This window comes from Scyliorhinus torazame, chromosome 20 (assembly GCF_047496885.1).
Source record: "Scyliorhinus torazame isolate Kashiwa2021f chromosome 20, sScyTor2.1, whole genome shotgun sequence".
Taxonomy (NCBI): Eukaryota; Metazoa; Chordata; class Chondrichthyes; order Carcharhiniformes; family Scyliorhinidae; genus Scyliorhinus; species Scyliorhinus torazame.
The window spans coordinates 40,771,642-40,789,966 of record NC_092726.1 but is presented as its reverse complement, the minus strand read 5'-3'; positions in this window follow the sequence as shown (position 1 = coordinate 40,789,966).

Sequence of the window (18,325 nt, the reverse complement as noted above, 5' to 3'; positions counted from 1 at the left end):
ACAACTATTGCTTTTCTATTCTCCCCCTTCCCTTCTGAGCCCCAGAGCCAGACTCAGTGCCAGAGACCTGGCCGCTAGGGCCTTCCCCCGGTAGGTCATCCCCCCTAACAGCATCCAAAACGGTATACCTGTTTTGAAGGGGAACGGCGACGAGGGATCCCTGCACTCTCTGCCTGTTTATATTTTTCCCCCTGACTGTAACCCAGCTATTCTTGTCCTGTGCCTTGGGTGTGGTTACCTCCCTGTAACTCTTCTCAATCACCCCATCTGCCTCCCGGATGATCCGAAGTTCATCCAGTTTCAGCTCCAGTTCCCTAACACGGTCTTTGAGGAGCTGAAGTTGGGTGCACTTCCCGCAGGTATAGTCAGCGGGGACACCGGTGGTATCCCTCACCACCCACATCCTACAGGAGGAGCATGTAACTGGCCTAGCCTCCATCCCCTCTTACCTTACAGAATATAGCTGCCGTGTGGACTAACTAGATCTCCGCCCTCCGACTCTGCTCCCAGTCAGCTACAATGAAGAAACAATACATCGAGGTTCTTGATTGTCGAGTCCAGCTTTTGTAGAAATACCTTCTTCCATCGAGCGACTTCGAATGGTGAGGTAGTCTGCCATAAGTAGGAGTCTTGTAATGTCCATTTGTGACAGACTGCGGTTCTGGGGAGATCAAGGTAACACCTGTTAATTCTTATTAATATCTGATTCTCAGGGCAGCATGATGGCACAGTGGTTGCCATTGCTGTCTCACGCCGACGCTGAGGTCCCAGGTTCGATCCTTGCACATTCTCCTCGTGTTTCTGTGGGTTTCACCCCCACAACCGAAATATGTACAGCGTATCATAGATTACCATAGAATTCACAGTGCAGAAGGAGGCCATTCGGCCCATCGAGTCTGCACCGGCTCTTGGGAAGAGCACCCTACCCAAGGTCCACACCTCCAGCCTATCCCCATAACCCAGTAACCCCACCCAACACTAAGGGCAATTTTGGACACTAAGGGCAATTTATCATGGCCAATCCACCTAACCTGCACATCTTTGGACTGTGGGAGGAAACCGGAGCACCCGGAGGAAACCCACGCACACACGGGGAGGATGTGCAGACTCCGCACAGATAGTGACCTGAGCCGGAATCGAACCTGGGACCCTGGAGCTGTGAAGCGATTGTGCTAACCACTATGCTACCGTGCTGCCCTAGGTAGGTGGATTGGTCACGCGAAATTGCCCCTTAATTGGAAAAAATGAATTAAAAAAATATATATCTGATTCTCTTTTCCCTTTCATTTACTAGAATGTCGTATGACCCTTTTGTGATTTTATTTTTAATTACCCAAAAAATATGCAAACGAATAATAAAGATCCAATAGTCATACGAAGGGTTGGTCTGTAATCAGTAACATTACATTTTACACCCCACAACCAAACTGTGGTGTGTCCGGAGATCATGGAAACAATACAATGTGGGCGGATAAAAGCCCTTTCCAATTGGGTGATGCGTGGAGTGGACGGATCAAACTATTGATCATTTGGACCGTGCTGTCCTGATTCCTGCTCAGCAGAGGGAATCTACGTGGGCGGGCTTTGGCTGCCGGGTACCCGCTCTTTGCAGCCTCTGGTAGTGAGTGCCGGGTCAGACGGTTCAGAGGGTCTCTGTCACAGTGACGTCATAGCAGGTGACCTTTTCTGGTCCTCCAGAGTCCTTTTGGCCGACATCCTGACGTCCGGTGATTCGCAGCTCGGACCGGGTGGGCCGGAATCGATTCCAGAGGTATAAGGTGGAGGTTCAGGGACTGGAGTACAGGGTGGAGGTAGCGGTTCTCGGGGCTCGAAGATCCCTGCTAGTGTGACGTGGTGTTGGTGGATGTCCCTCTGGGAGCCAATTGCCTTTACCTGGTTGCTCTGACACGATCCGGCTTCTTTGGCCCTCACCAATATTGTGTATACAGAGGAGCTGGCCGAATCTGTCACCGGAGAGGGTGGAGCATATTTGGGGGATAAGAAGGTGCCTGGTTGGCAAAGTGGGCACATTACCTTTTGCCCGACCTCGTACTCGACGGGACTTACTTTCCCGTCGAAGTCGGCGTCGCTCTGCTTTTCCCGTTTGCCCACCTTATCGCTGCGTCCTGCTTTGCTGCCCATAAGTGTTGTATAATCCCTTTGCCGGCATTCTAGTGGTTAAGGGCCGTGACTTCGGCCCCTGTTAAATCCAACCCCAATAAGGGTTCGATGCCTCGTATCGGTCGCCCGGTTATCACAACACAGGGAGTGAAACCAGTGGAACTGGACACAGTATTTCTCACTATCACGAGTACATAGGGCAGGACTTTGTTCCAGGAATGGTTGTTCTGCTGTACGGTCTTGCGGATCATGTCTTTCAGAGTGCGGTTCATTTTCTCTATTACGCCACTGGATTGGAGGTGGTATGCCATGTGGAATTGCTGTTTTACCCCAAGCAGTCCCATCACCCACTGCATTACCTGGGCTGTGAAGTGAGTGCCCTGGTCTGAGTCAATGTTGCGGGAAGTTGCCACCTGGTGACTATGTGCTGCACTAGGATGTCAGCCGTGATCTTGGCAGTGTTGGTGACGGATGGGACTGCCTCCACCCACTAGCTAAAGGTATCCACGACGAACAGGATATACTTGTACCCCGGCACCGGATGGTAGAGGACCGATGTGGTTGATTTGGAGGTTTGTCCAGGGCCCCTCCACTGGGCGGGTGTGCCTGAGTTCTGTTTTGGGGCATATTTATCAGGGTTGTTTTGGGCGCCGGTTATATAATTGTCGACATAATGTCGCACATTCTGTGCAGCGCCGGCCAGCAGCACAGTCCGAGGATTCGCTCGCTTGTGGCCCCCACTCCCTGTTGGCCCTAGAGATCGTAGTTTTGGAAAATAATTTGATTTCGGTCTCTGGTCGGGACCACGTATCTCCCATCCTTGGGGACGGGCCCGTCCTGGACGGTGATAGTGCTCCGCCATTTGTCAATGGGGGCGGGATATACCCCTTCCTCTATCTGTTTCTGGCCCTGGTCGCTGCTTTGGGCCTGTATCAGGTCTAGGCCTTGGCCTGACTGACACTAAGAGTTTCAATGCGTTCGCGATGGGGGTGTTGCCATAATCCTCTCCAGCGGGCCCCTTGTTTGGCTAATCCACCCGCTCTTACAATCCCGTGGGGAGGTGCGCTGGTGGGCTTGACTTTTATTATTCCAGACTCTCTGCCTTGGGCCAGTCTGGAAAATAAATCTCAATAGTGGGACGAATGGCAGAGGCTTTCCATCCTCAGAGATAGATCCCCTTGCTGCCCAGACTGACATAACATTCATTAAATGGTTGCAGACATACCTACTCTCTGAATGTGTATCTGCTGGCGGGGGAAACAGGTCGGGGCGGCTGACTGCGAAACCTGTTGCTGCTATCTCTGCAGCCTGGACACTCATGTATGCAGGAGGTTTTGGGACCAACTCCCTGGGGGGTTGCCTTCGTGGTCTTCCACAGAGATGATGCATCCCGGCTCCCTGTTTCCGCGTCCACCTTGGAGGAGCCATCTACATAAATCTTTAAGCTGTTCTGATTCTCTCTGGTTCCTCTGCTTTCTGCCCAGATTTCGCTTTCGTGGCGAAACCGTCCATGTGGTTCCGGCAGTACCTCACCAAGCCGAGAAGCGAGCGCAGCGAGCTTACGTCCTTTAGTACGTTAGTCGCTAAATCACGTTAGTCACGTCAGTCCTTTCGTCGCTTTGAACAAAGAACAAAGAAAAGTACAGCACATGAACAGGCCCTTCGGCCCTCCAAGCCTGCGCCGACCATGCTGCCCGACTAAACTACAATCTTCTACACTTCCTGGGTCCGTATCCCTCGATTCCCATCCTATTCATGTATTTGTCAAGATGCCCCTTAAATGTCACTGTCGTCCCTGCTTCCACCACTCCCTCCCGCAGCGAGTTCCAGGCACCCACTACCCTCTGTGTAAAAAACTTGCCTCGTACATCTACTCTAAACCTTGCCCCTCGCACCTTAAACCTATGCCCCCTAGTAATTGACCCCTCAACCCTGGGGAAAAGCCTCTGACTATCCACTCTGTCTATGCTCCTCATAACTTTGTAGACCTCCATCAGGTCGCCCCTCAACCTCCATCGTTCCAGTGAGAACAAACCGAGTTTATTCAACCGTTCCTCATAGTTAATGCCCTCCATACCAGGCAACATTCTGGCAACTCTCTTCTGCACCCTCTCTAAAGCCTCCACATCCTTCTGGTAGTGTGGCGACCAGAATTGAACACTATACTCCAAGTATGGCCTAACTAAGGTTCTATACAGACGCAGCATGACTTGCCAATTGTTATATTCAATGTCCCGGCCAATGAAGGCAAGCATGCCGTATGCCTTCTTGACTACCTTCTCCACCTGTTTGCCACTTTCAGTGACCTGTGCACCTGTACACCTAGATCTCTCTGACTTTCAATACTCTTGGGGTTCTACCATTCACTATATATTCCCTATCTGCATTAGACCTTCCAAAATGCATTCCCTCACATTTGTCCGGATTAAACTCCATCTGCCATCTCTCCGCCCAAGTCTCCAAACAATCTAAATCCTGCTGTATCCTCTGACAGTCCTCATCGCTATCCGCAATTCCACCAAACTTTGCGTCGTCTGCAAACTTACTAATCAGACCAGTTACATTTTCCTCCAAATCATTTTATATACTACGAACAGCAAAGGTCCCAGCACTGATCCCTGTGGAACACCACTAGTCACAGCCCTCCAATTAGAAAAGCATCCTTCCATTGCTACTCTCTGCCTTCTATGACCTAGCCATGTCTGTATCCACCTTGCCAGCTCACCCCTGATCCTGTGTGACTTCACCTTTTGTACTAGTCTACCATGAGGGACCTTGTCAAATGAGTTACTGAAGTCCATATGGACAACATCCATTGCCCTACCTGCATCAATCATCTTTGTGACCTCTTCGAAAAACTATCAAGTTAGTGAGACATGACCTCCCCTTCACAAAACCATGCTGCCTCTCACTAATACGTCCATTTGCTTCCAAATGGGAGTAGATCCTGACTCGAAAAATTCTCTCCAGTAATTTCCCGACCACTGACGTAAGGCTCACCGGCCTGTAGATCCGTGGATTATCCTTGCTACCTTTCTTAAACAGAGGAACAACATTGGCTATTCTCCAGTCCTCCGGGGCATCACCTGAAGACAGTGAGGATCCAAGGATTTCTGTCAAGGCCTCAGCAATTTCCTCACTAGCCTCCTTCAGTATTCTGGGGTAGATCCCATCAGGCCCTGGGGACTTATCTACATTAATATTTTTTAAGACTCCCAACACCTCGTCTTTTTGGATCTGTATGTGACCCAGGCTACCTACACACCCTTCTCCAGACTCAACATCTACCAATTCCTTCTCTTTGGTGAATACTGATGCAAAGTATTAATTTAGTACTTCGCCCATTTCCTCTAGCTCCTCACATAGATTCCCTTGCCTATCCTTCAGAGCGCCAACCCTTTCCCTGGCTACCCTCTTGCTTTTTATGTTCGTGTAAAAAGCCTTGGGATTTTCCTTAACCCTATTTGCCAATGACTTTTTGTGAACCCTTCTAGCCCTCCTGACTCTTGCTTAAGTTCCTTCCTACTTTCCTCATATTCCAAACAGGCTTTGTCTGTTCCCAGCCTTTTAGCCCTGACAAATGCCTCCTTTTTCTTTTTGGCATGGCCTACAATATATCTCGTTATTCAAGTTTCCCGAAAATTGCCGTATTTATCCTTCTTCCTCACAGGAACATGCCGGTCCTGAATTCCTTTCAACTGACACTTGAAAGCATCCCACATGTCAGATGTTGATTTACCCTCAAGCATCTGCCCCCAATCTAGTTCTTCTGTTCCCGCCTAATATTGTTGTAATTAGCGTCCCCCCAATTTAGCACATTCACCCTTGGACCACTCTTATCCTTGTCCACCAGCACTTTAAAACTTACTGAATTGTGGTCACAGTTCCCGAAATGCTCACCTACTGAAACTTCTACCACCTGGCCGGGCTCATTCCCCAATACCAGGTTCAGTACAGCCCCTTCCCTAGTTGGACTGTCAACATATTGTTTTAAGAAGCCCTCCTGGATGCTCCTTACTAACTCTGCCGTGTCTACGCCCCTAGCACTAAGTGTGTCTCAGTCAATATTGGGGAAGTTGAAGTCTCCCATCACAACAACCCTGTTGTTTTTACTCGTTTCCAAAATCTGTCTACCTATCTGCTCCTCTATCTCCCGCTGGCTATTGGGAGGCCTGTAGTAAACCCCCAACATTGTGACTGCACCCTTCTTATTCCTGTTCTCTACCCATACAGCCCCACTGCCCTCTGAGGTGTCCTCCCGCAGTACAGCTGTGATATTCTCCCAAACCAGTAGCGCAACTCTGCCTCCCCTTTTACATCCCCCTCTATCCCGCCTGAAACATCTAAATCCTGGAACGTTTAGCTGCCAATCCTGCCCTTCCCTCAACCAGGTCTCTGTAGTGGCAACAACATCATAGTTCCAAGTACTAACCCAAGCTCGAAGTTCATCTGCCTTTCCCGTAATACTTTGTGCATTAAAACATATGCACTTCAGGCCACCAGACCCGCTGTGTTCAGCAACTTCTCCCTGTCTGCTCTGCCTCAGAGCCCCACTGTCCCTATTCCCTCGTTCTCCCTCAACGCTCTCACCTTCTGACCTATTGCTCCCGTGCCCACCCCCCTGCCATACTAGTTTAAACCCTCCCGTGTGACACTAGCAAACCTCGTGGCCAGGATATTTATGCCTCTCCAGTTTAGATGCAACCCATCCTTCTTATGTAGGTCACAGCTGCCCCGGAAGAGCCTTGAGTGGTCCAGATAACGGAAACCCTCCCTCCTACACCAGCTGTTTAGCCACGTGCTTAGCTGCTCTCTCTCTTCCTATTTCTAGACTCACTGGCACGTGGCACAGGGAGTAATCCTGAGATTACAACCCGAGAGGTCCTATCTTTTAACTTTCTGCCTAGCTCCCTGAACTCCTGCTGCAGGACCTCATGCCCCTTCCTGCCTATGTCGTTAGTACCAATATGTACAACGGCCTCTGCCTGTTTGCCCTCCCCCTTCAGGATGCCCACTATCCATTCGGTGATATCCTGGACCCTGCCACCAGGGAGGCAACATACCATCCTGGAGTCTCTTTCACGTCCACAGAAGCGACTATAAAGTCCCCTATGACTATTGCTCTTCTGCACTTTGACCCTTCCTTCTGAAAATCAGAGCTAGCCATGGTGCCACTGCTCTGGCTGCTGCTGTTTTCCCCTGATAGGCTATCCCCCCCCCCGACAGTATCTAAAGGGGTATACCTGTTCGAGAGGGGGACAACCACAGGGGATTCCTGCCCTTTCTGGTGGTCACCCATTTCTCTGCCTGCACCTTGGGTGTGACCACATTTATATAACTGCGATCTATGATGCTTTCCGCCACCTGCATGCTCCTAAGTGCATCCAACTGCTGCTCCAACCGTACCATGCGGTCTGTGAGGAGCTCCAGTTGGGTTCACTTTCTGCAGATGAAGTCATCTCACAGTCAGCGCACTGCACCCCTCTAATTGACATTGCGTCAATTAATTAGTAAATTAAATTTAAAACTAAAAAAAAAAGTTACCGTTAACGATACGTTTCCTAGCACTAGATTTCTCTATAAATGTGAAAGCTAAATATAGTACTCTCCGATCTCTGGCTCAGATACCCCTCTAAATTATAATTAAGTAATTATGTTTAATTAGTTTACCAATGTTTAATTTTTTAAATTTAGTGTAGATTCCCAACCAGCCAATCAGGTCACAGCTTTTCTGTGCTGTCACTTCAGTCCCCCCCCCCCCCCTCCCACACACACACAGACAATTTGAAAAGGTACTAAAAGTAAAAATGAGTAAAAATCATTTGCTTACCTTCCGAGGGTTTCAGATGCTCTCTGGTTCTCTCTCTGCAGATTAAAAGTTATAGTCCAGAAGAAAGCGAGAGAACAAAACAGTAGGGAAAAAGCACCTTCTCCCACTCTGCACCGAATTACCACACTGCACCAAATTACCAAGTTCTAAATTCCCACTCTGGAAGTGTCTCTCTCAAGCTGTGTCTCTTTGACCTGCGCAAAGCTTACTGAGTGCGCGTTCTGTCCGTCTTTTGTACAGACTTCAGCTGACCAGGGTGACTCACACTACTTAAACTTCAAATGAGAAGAATACAATGTGAACCTTTGTGCCCCTAAACAGACCTCAGGTGACTGACAGATAACTGCCTCTCAGCAATTAGGGTGGGGCAGCTTCAGCAAATCAGACACTAATCTACACACTGCACTTTTGGCTGAAAAATAGCAGAATTAGACTTACCACTTACCTATCCTGATGACCTCACTGCACCAACATTACCAAGTTCCAAATTCCCACTCTGGATGTGTCTCACTCAGGCTGTGTGTCTTTGACCTGTGCAAAGCTTACTGAGTGCTGACTTCAGCTGACCAGGGCGACTCACACTACTTAAACTTCAAAAGAGAAGAATACAATGTGCACCTTTGTGACCCTGAACAGGCCTCAGGTGACTGACAGATAACTGCTTCTCAGCAATTAGGGTGGGGGCAGCTTCAGCGAATCAGACACTAATCTTTACACTGCACTTTTGAATGAAAAACAGCAGAATTAGACTTTCCACTTACCTTTCCTGATTACCTCACTGCACTAAAATTACCAAGTTCCAAATTCCCACACCGGATGTGTCTCACTCAGGCTGTGACTCTTTGACCTGCGCAAAGCTTACTGAGTGCGCTTTCTGTCTGTCTTTTATACAGACTTAGGCTGACCAGGGTGACTCACACTACTTAAACTTCAAAGAGAAGAATACAATGTGCACCTTTGTGCCCTTAAACAGACTTTCTTTCGATCTAGTGCTTTCCATCCGTCACTAAGGTACCCGAGTAAGAGACCTGTGCTCTCATGATCTGGGCTTTCTGGTGATTTACCTTCAACTCGAAAGTAGTGAGGAAGTTCAGCAGTTCGTCCAATAAACCGAGATCATAGATCATAGAATTTACAGTGCAGAAGGAGGCCACTCGGCCCATCGATTCTGCACCGGTTCTTGGAAAGAGCACCCTACCCAAGCCCCCCGCCAGCCTCACCCCATGCCCACAACCCAGTAACCCCACACAAAACTAAGGGCAATTTTGGACACTAAGGGCAATTTAGCGTGGCCAATCCACCTAACCTGCATATTTTTGGACTGTGGGAGGAAACCAGAGCACCCAGAGGAAACCCACGCACACACGGGGAGAACGTGCAGACTCTGCACAGACAGTAACCCAATCCGGGAATCGGAGCTGTGAAGCAATTGTGCTGACCACTATGTACCGTGCTGCCCTTAAATCCCCCTCCTGTTTCAGTTTGTAAGAGATCATCTATGCATTGTACCAAACATTTTGGATTGGAGAATCCCTCTGAGCACTGGTGAATATGGAGGGGCAGGTATGAAAACCTTATGGTAAACAGGTCCAGGTGTACTGTTGTCCCGGGAATGGGAAGGCAACTTTATATTGAAAGTGGTGATCTAACGGAATTGACCAGAAGCAATTACTGATTCCAACACCGTGAAAAATCGTGTATGTGGGGTTTGATTCATCATGGCATCTGGGCTAGTCACCACTGTGGGGGCTGTGATGGGGGTGGTCTGATTTAGGGCTCGATAATCAATGGTGAGCCTCCAAGAACTGTCCAGTTTCCTTTCCGGACATATAGACGAATTTTTAGTGGAAGCAATGGGGCGCAGGACTCCTTGTGTTAACAAACTGCTAATCACCTGGCCACTTCCCATTGGGCTTGCTTAGGGAAGCCGTACTGCCTTTGGGGTTTAGGGTCAGGACCTTCCATGATTACTTCCCCTATTATTCGGCCGCAGACATGTCTGTGACTGGTGAACGCCTGTGTTTGTGTGGCTAATATACTCTGTGCTCCAGGGCCCTCCGTCATTGCTGTCGGGCTGATCTATATTTCTCGAAAAGTGGAGATTAGGTTCATGTATCTGCGAGTGGCCACCTCGACTGGGGCGTCATGTGCAGAAATTTGCCGGGTCAAATGATAAGTTGCATTTTCTCATCAGATCGGATCCTAGAATATGTTCAGCTTCAGGGTGGAGTTTCACTAAAATGGCGGGGCGGTGACATACCAGGTTTCTAAATCTGAATTCGAGCGGATCAGTGGCCGCAACGTTCTATAGGTGACCAGCAAAACCGCTTAATATGATTGTTTTCCGGGCATGCCATGTGCAGTCGAGGTCTCGGGGTGTTTTTGGAGTAGTGTGGGATCCTCCTGTGTCCCAAAGGACATAAGCAAGGTGGCCTCCAACCTCTCCTTGTCCAGGGGTCACCCTACACTTTCCCAAGTCGGTGAGGCCGGGCACAATCATGCCTCGGGTTCCTCATATAAATGGGGTTATAAGCTAAAGTGGGTGTCAGGGTTTTCTAGTGGGGTTATGGTGGCGTGTCGGGCCAGTCCTTTGAGGGGCATGGGTCGGTGCCCATTATTGGGGAACGGCAGAGACGGTCATGTGACGTAGTTTGGTTGATGCTCTATGGTCCCGGGTAAGCGGTTGGGTGACCGCAGTTGCAACAATGTGGTTGTGGGTCTCTGGGCTCGGCTGTATACGGTTCCCTGGGGCTGGAGGATGGGGTTATGGGGTGTGTGGTCGGTGTGAGCGATACTGGGGTGTGTGCGTGGTGGGTGTGACACTGGGGTGTGGGGGTGGAGGGTGTGCTCCTGGGTGTGGGGGTGGAGGGAGTGACACTGGGTTGTGGTGCTGGAGGGTGTGATACTGGGGTGTGGGGTTGGAGGGTGTGATACTGGGGTGTGGGGGTGGAGGGTGTGACACTGGGGTGTGGGGTTGGAGGGTGTGATACTGGGGTGTGGGGGTGGAGGGTGGGATACTGGAGTGTAGGGGTGGAGGGTGTGATACTGGGGTGTGGGGGTCGAGGGAGTGACACTGGGGTGTGGGGGTGGAGGGAGTGACACTGGGGTGTGGGGGTGGAGGGTGTGATACTGGAGTGTGGGGGTGGAGGGAGTGACACTGGGGTGTGGGGGTGGAGGGAGTGATACTGGAGTGTGGGGGTGGAGGGAGTGACACTGGAGTGTGGGGGTGGAGGGTGTGACACTGGGGTGTGGGGGTGGAGGGTGTGTTACTGGGGTGTGGGGCCAGAAGGGTGTGACCCTGGGGTGTGGGGGTGGAGGGAGTGATACTGGGGTGTGGGGGTGGAGGGTGTGACACTGGGGTGTGGGGATGGAGGGTGTGCTCCTGGGTGTGGGGGTGAAGGGTGTGCTCCTGGGTTGTGGTGCTGGAGGGTGTGATACTGGGGCGTGGGGGTGGAGGGTGTGACACTGGGGTGTGGGGGTGGAGGGTGTGACACTGGGGTGTGGGGGTGGACGGAGTGACACTGGGGTGTGGGGTGGAGGGTGTGACACTGGGGTGTGGGGTGGAGGGAGTGACACTGGGGTGTGGGGGTGGAGGGTGTGATACTGGGTGTGGGGTTGTAGGTTGTGACACTGGGGTGTGGGGGTGGAGGGTGTGATATAGGAGTGTGGGGGTGGAGGGAGTGACACTGGGGTGTGGGGGTGGAGGGAGTGACACTGGGGTGTGGGGGTGGAGTGTGTGATATAGGAGTGTGGGGGTGGAGGGAGTGACACTGGGGTGTGGGGGTGGAGGGAGTGACACTGGGGTGTGGGGGTGGAGGGTGTGATATTTGGGTGTGGGGGTGGAGGGTGTGACACTGGGGTGTGGGGATGGAGGGTGTGATACTGGGGTGTGGGGATGGAGGGTGTGACACTGGGGTGTGGGGGTGGAGGGTGTGACACTGGGGTGTGGGGGTGGAGGGAGTGACACTGGGGTGTGGGGGTGGAGGGTGTGATACTGGAGTGTGGGGGTGGAGGGAGTGACACTGGGGTGTGGGGGTGGAGGGAGTGACACTGGGGTGTGGGGGTGGAGGGTGTGTTACTGGGGTGTGGGGGTGGAGGGTGTGCTCCTGGGTGTGGGGGTGAAGGGTGTGCTCCTGGGTTGTGGTGCTGGAGGGTGTGATACTGGGGTGTGGGGGTGGAGGGTGTGATACTGGAGTGTGGGGGTGGAGGGAGTGACACTGGGGTGTGGGGGTGGAGGGTGTGACACTGGGGAGTGGGGATGGAGGGTGTGACACTGGGGTGTGGGGGTGGAGGGTGTGACACTGGGGTGTGTGGGTGGAGGGTGTGACACTGGGGTGTGGGGGTGGAGGGAGTGACACTGGAGTGTGGGGATGGAGGGTGTGATACTGGAGTGTGGGGGTGAAGGGTGTGCTCCTGGGTTGTGGTGCTGGAGGGTGTGATACTGGGGTGTGGGGGTGGAGGGTGTGACACTGGGGTGTGGGGATGGAGGGTGTGCTCCTGGGTGTGGGGGTGAAGGGTGTGCTCCTGGGTTGTGGTGCTGGAGGGTGTGATACTGGGGTGTGGGGGTGGAGGGTGTGATACTGGGGTGTGGGGGTGGAGGGAGTGACACTGGGGTGTGGGGGTGGAGGGTGTGACACTGGGGTGTGGGGGTGGCGGGTGTTATACTGGGGCGTGGGGGTGGAGGGTGTGATACTGGGGTGTGGGGGTGGAGGGAGTGACACTGGGGTTTGGGGGTGGAGGGTGTGATACTGGGGTGTGGGGATGGAGGGTGTGTTACTGGGGTGTGGGGGTGGAGTGTGTGATACTGGGGTGTGGGGGTGGAGGGAGTGATACTGGGGTTTGGGGGTGGAGGGTGTGACACTGGGGTGTGGGGATCGAGGGTGTGATACTGTGGTGTGGGGGTGGAGGGTGTGATACTGGGGTTTGGGGGTGGAGGGAGTGACACTGGGGTGTGGGGGTGGAGGGTGTGACACTGGGGTGTGGGGGTGGAAGGAGTGACACTGGGGTGTGGGGATCGAGGGTGTGATACTGTGGTGTGGGGGTGGAGGGTGTGATACTGGGGTTTGGGGGTGGAGGGAGTGACACTGGGGTGTGGGGGTGGAGGGTGTGACACTGGGGTGTGGGGGTGGAGGGAGTGACACTGGGGTGTTGGGGTGGAGGGAGTGACACTGGGGTGTGGGGGTGGAGGGAGTGACACTGGGGTGTGGGGGTGGAGGTTGTCATACTGGTCTGTGGAGGTGTAGGGTGTGATACTGGTGTGTGGGGGTGAAGGTTTGATACTGGGGTGCGGGGCGAGTGTGAGATTCTTGGGTGCGGGGTGGAGGTTGTGAACCTGACGTTTGAGGTGGTGGGTTTGATACTGGGATGAGGGGGTGGAGGGTTTGATATTGGGGTGTGAAGGGTGTGATATTAGGGTGTGGGGGTGGAGGGTTTGATTCTGAGGTGTGGGGCGGGAGAATGTGATGCTGAGGTGTTGGGGTCGAGGGTGTGATACTGGGGTGTGGGGGTGGAGGGGTTGATACTGGCGTGTGGGGGTGGAGGGGGTGGTACTGGGGTGAGGGGGTGGAGGGAGTGACACTGGGGTGTGGGGGTGGAGGGGGTGATACTGGCGTGTGGGGGCGGAGGGGGTGGTACTGGGGTGAGGGGGTGGAGGGAGTGACACTGGGGTGTGGGGGTGGAGGGGGTGATACTGGCGTGTGGGGGTGGAGGGGGTGGTACTGGGGTGAGGGGGTGGAGGGAGTGACACTGGGGTGTGGGGCAGGAGGGTGTGATACTGGGGTGTGGGGCAGTAGGGTGTGATACTGGGGCGAGGGGGTGGAGGGTGAGATACTGGGGTGTGCGGTTCGGTAAGTTGTCCTCAACATAGGTGGTCAGGTTATCGTTGGAAATGGAGACAGACAGGTCAAGGAAGGGAAAGGGAGTCGGGGCTGGAACGGTGAGAGTGGAATTGAAATTGGAAACAAAATCGATTCATGTTTCCAGGTCCAGACAGAAACATGAAGTGTCACTACTCCTGTCATCATTGTAACAGAAATTGAGTTGTGGGAGGGTATCGAGTCACAGAATCATAGGGTTTTACAGTATCGAAGTCCATCGGGCCCATCGGGTCTGCACCGGCCCTTGCAAAGTGCACTCTCTTAAGCCCACGTCTCCACCCTATTCCTGTTACCCAGAAACAACACCTAATATTTTGTTCACAAGGGGTAATTTAGCATGGGCAATCCACCGAACCCGCATATCTTTGGACTGTGGGAGGAAAACGAAGCACCCGGAGGAAACCCACGTACACACAGGGAGAACATGCAGACTCCGCACAGACAGTCACCCGAGGACTGAATTGAACCTGGGACTCTGGATCTGTGAGACAGCAGTGCTAACCACAGTGCCACCCTCAGTACAACAGGAACAAGGAGTGTTCCACATAGTCCACCAAAAGACAGACATAACTATGGCCAAAAGGGTGCCCATGACCACAGCTGCTATTTACAAGAAGTGAGACAAGTTAATGGAGAAATTATTGAGTGACACAACCAGATCAGAAAGGCAGAGGACGTTCCGGATTATCCGGGTCTCCAATCAAGGAAGAAGCTGAGAGACAATGGACCCTCCTATTGGGGAACGGAGGTGTAGGGGGATTGGACATCCATAGTAAATAGTAGGCAGTTAGGGACAGAGAACTAGGCCTTGTTTGCATAACAAACAGTATCAGAGGAATCAGGAATATCAGAGGGAAGGGACAGAACACGGGGGAGAGGACGGCATCAAAATAGGAAGAAATGAGTTTGCCAGGGCTGGAACAGGCTCAAATAATGGGTCTACTGGGCCAATCCTGATTGTGGATTTTGGGAAGGAGGTAGAAACGGGATATTGATGCAAGATGTATGGTGTTGCTATGATGTCCAAGGCTGTGGACAGAAGCTCTTCAGAGTCGATGAGGTCAGTGAAAGTCCTGGAAACAATATCATGATCGGGTGCTGGGGTTGCTGATCCAGCAAGAGGCAGCAGGATGGGCCTGATAGTTGATGCTGAGCCTCTGTGAGGAAGAGGTCAGTACGCCAGACAATAATGGCACCACCCTTGTGAGCAGTTTAGATCACCAGGTCAGTGTTGGATAATAGAGAGAGGATTGGAGCAGGTTTAGAGGGAGACAGGATAGAGTGGGCAAGGCGGGCAGAGAAATTGACACGGTCGATATCGCACTGACAGATCTCAATGAAAAGATCAAGAGCAGTTAGAAGTCCAGAAGGTGGGGTCCATGTAGAGGGAGATTACTGGAGATGGATGTTTCCAACCACAAATGTTAGGATTCATGTCTAGAGGGCTAAAACACAAGAGCAGGGATGTACTTCTGAGGCTATGTAAGGCACTGGTCAGACCCCATTTGGAGTATTGTGAGTAGTTTTGGGCCCCGTATCTAAGGAATGGTGTGCTGGCCTTGGAAAGGGTCCAGAGGAGGTTCACAAGATGATCCCTGGAATGAAGAGCTTGTCGTATGAGGAAGGGTTGAGGACTCTGGGTCTGTACTCGTTGGAGTTCAGAAGGATGAGGGTGGAACTTATTGAAACTTACAAGATACTGTGAGGCCTGGATAGAGTGGACGAGGAGAGGATGTCTCCACTTGTAGGAAAAACTAGAACCAGAGGACACCATCTCAGACTAAAGGGACAATCCTTTAAAACAGAGATGAGGAGGAATTTCTTCAGCCAGAGGGTGGTGAATCTGTGGAACTCTTTTATCGCAGTAGGCCGTGGAGGCCAAATCACTGAGTGTCTTTAAGACAGAGAGAGATAGGTTCTTGATTAATGAGAGGCTCAGGGGTTGAGGAGAATGGGGATGAGAAAATATCATCCATGATTGAATAGCGGACCAGACCCGATGGGCCGAGTAGCCTAATTCTGCTCCTATGTCTCATTGTCTAAATATTCATAAAATTGACAGTGATAAACAGCAGAGACATTTTTATCTATTCGCTAATCATCATCCGAGAATTGCTGAAGAATTGAAAGGCAGCAGTTGATTTTGGTTTCTTTTCAATTTAAAACGGAAAATAAAACAATTCCACGAAAAAATCTCCGAGTCACAACGTCAATAATAGGGAAAATGGAATTAACATTACGAGGCAAAAATGCTAATAACACAGATTAAAATAAATAGTTGGCACATATTCTAAAATCAACATCATTCCTGACAGATTTCATTGAATTATTTCAATAATTATCAGAAATCATAGATTTGATTAGTATGACAGATGTAAAACAATTTGATTTTCTAAAGGCCTTCAGTACGATCCGACACAACAGACTCATGAGTAATGTGGGAGCCAGTGGAGTTAGGGGACACAGCAGCAGAATGGACAGCAAGCTGGAGGCACACACAGGAAATAGGGAGAGGAGTTAAAGGGATTTAGTCTGATTGGTGGAAGGTGGGAAGTGGTGTTCCACACGGCTCAGCTCTGGGATCACTCTCCTTCACCATTTACATCAACAATTTGGAATCGGGAAGCAGAATGATAATTCCAGAATTTACAGACAAAGCCAATTGAGAGTGAATGCAGAGGAAGAATGCAACTAAATAGAGTCACACATAAATCATTCATTATAAACGTGCAAAGTGTGTATTTCAATTGGAAATATGGAGCTGCATGGCTGCCTTACCCGCTGCGGCAATGGTGATCTGTGCCCGTGCACCCCGACCCCACAGCCCACCTCCTGGCCATTCCCCGTCACTCTCCCTTGCCCTGGCAGAAGCCCCCAGACCAGCGGCACGACTGTTAGAAAACTATGGTGATGTTGGACAATTTCTGTACCCCCTCTCTTTCCCTTAGCAGCCAGGGCACTGTGATCCAGATGACCCTTTGTCAAAGACGTCGGGAATTCGACCCATTGGAGACGGGGAATCGCGGAGGCCTGAAGACTATCAGGTCGGGCCCGCTAATTTCATAGAATTGACAGTGCAGAAGGAGGCCATTTGGCCCATCGAGTCTGCACCGGCTCTTGGAAAGAGCACCCTACCCAAGGTCAACACCTCCACCCTATCCCCATAACCCAGTAACCCCACCCAACACTAAGGGCAATTTTGGACACGAAGGGCAATTTATCACGGCCAATCCACCTAACCTGCACATCTTTGGACTGTGGGAGGAAACCGGAGCACCCGGAGGAAGCCCACGCACACACGGGGAGGACGTGCAGACTCCGCACAGTCAGTGACCCAAGCCGGATTCGAACCTGGGACCCTGGAGCTGTGAAGCAATTGTGCTATCCACAATGCTACCGTGCTGCCCTTGATGATATGCAAACAGTACTGACTGTACCTGCGGAGTGAAATGCATTGACTCCGTTTTCAAGGTGACGGAAAATTGGCATTTGCCGTCAAATCGGTGGCTGCCACAATTATGCCGTTGGAACCAATTTTCCATCCAATCGCATTTTCCCTATTTTGGTGTCAGCTAACAGAGAATCCCGCCCAATCTTATTTTTTGAGTGAGTGGCCACTTTGCAACACTGGACTGTGTTGATCACATTAATCAACTAACAATAGTTTAGGTGGAGAAGTAATAATAGGAAACAAAGAAATGACAGAGGAACAGAATCGTTACTTCACATCAGTCTTCACGGTGGAAGACACCAGTGGGATGCCAGAGCTCCAGGAGAACCAGGGGGCAGAGGTGAGTGCAGTGACCATCGCTAAGGAGCAGGTTCTGGGGAAACTGAAAGGTCTGAAGGTGGATAAGTCACCTGGACCGGATGGACTACACCCCAGGATCCTAAAAGAGGAGATTGTGGAGGCATTGCTGGTGATCTTTCAGGAATCACTGGAGGCAGGAAGGGTCCCAGAGGACTGGAAAGTGACAAATGTAACATCACTGTTTAAGAAGGAAGGGAGGCAGAAGATGGGAAATTATAGGCCCGTTAGCCTGACTTTGGTAAGATTTTAGAGTCCATTATTAGAGATGAAATTATGGAGTACTTGGAACGGCATTATACATAGATACACAGACACATAGAAGATAGGAGCAGAAGGAGGCCTTTTGGCCCTTTGAGCCTGCTCCGCCATTCATCACCATCATGGATCATCCAATTCAACAGCCTAATCCTGCTTTCTCCTCATAGCCTTTTATTACATTCTTCCCAAGTGCTATATCCAGCCGCTTCTTGAATATATTCAATGATTTAGCATCAACTACTTCCTGTGGTAATGAATTCCACAGGCTCACCACTCTTTGGGTGAAGAAATGTCTCCTTATCTCTGTCCGAAATAGGTTACCCTGAATCCTTAGACTGTGACCCCTGATTCTGGACACACCCATCATTGGTAACATCTTCCCTGCATCTACCCTGTCTAGTCCTGTTAGAATTTTATAAGTCTCTATGA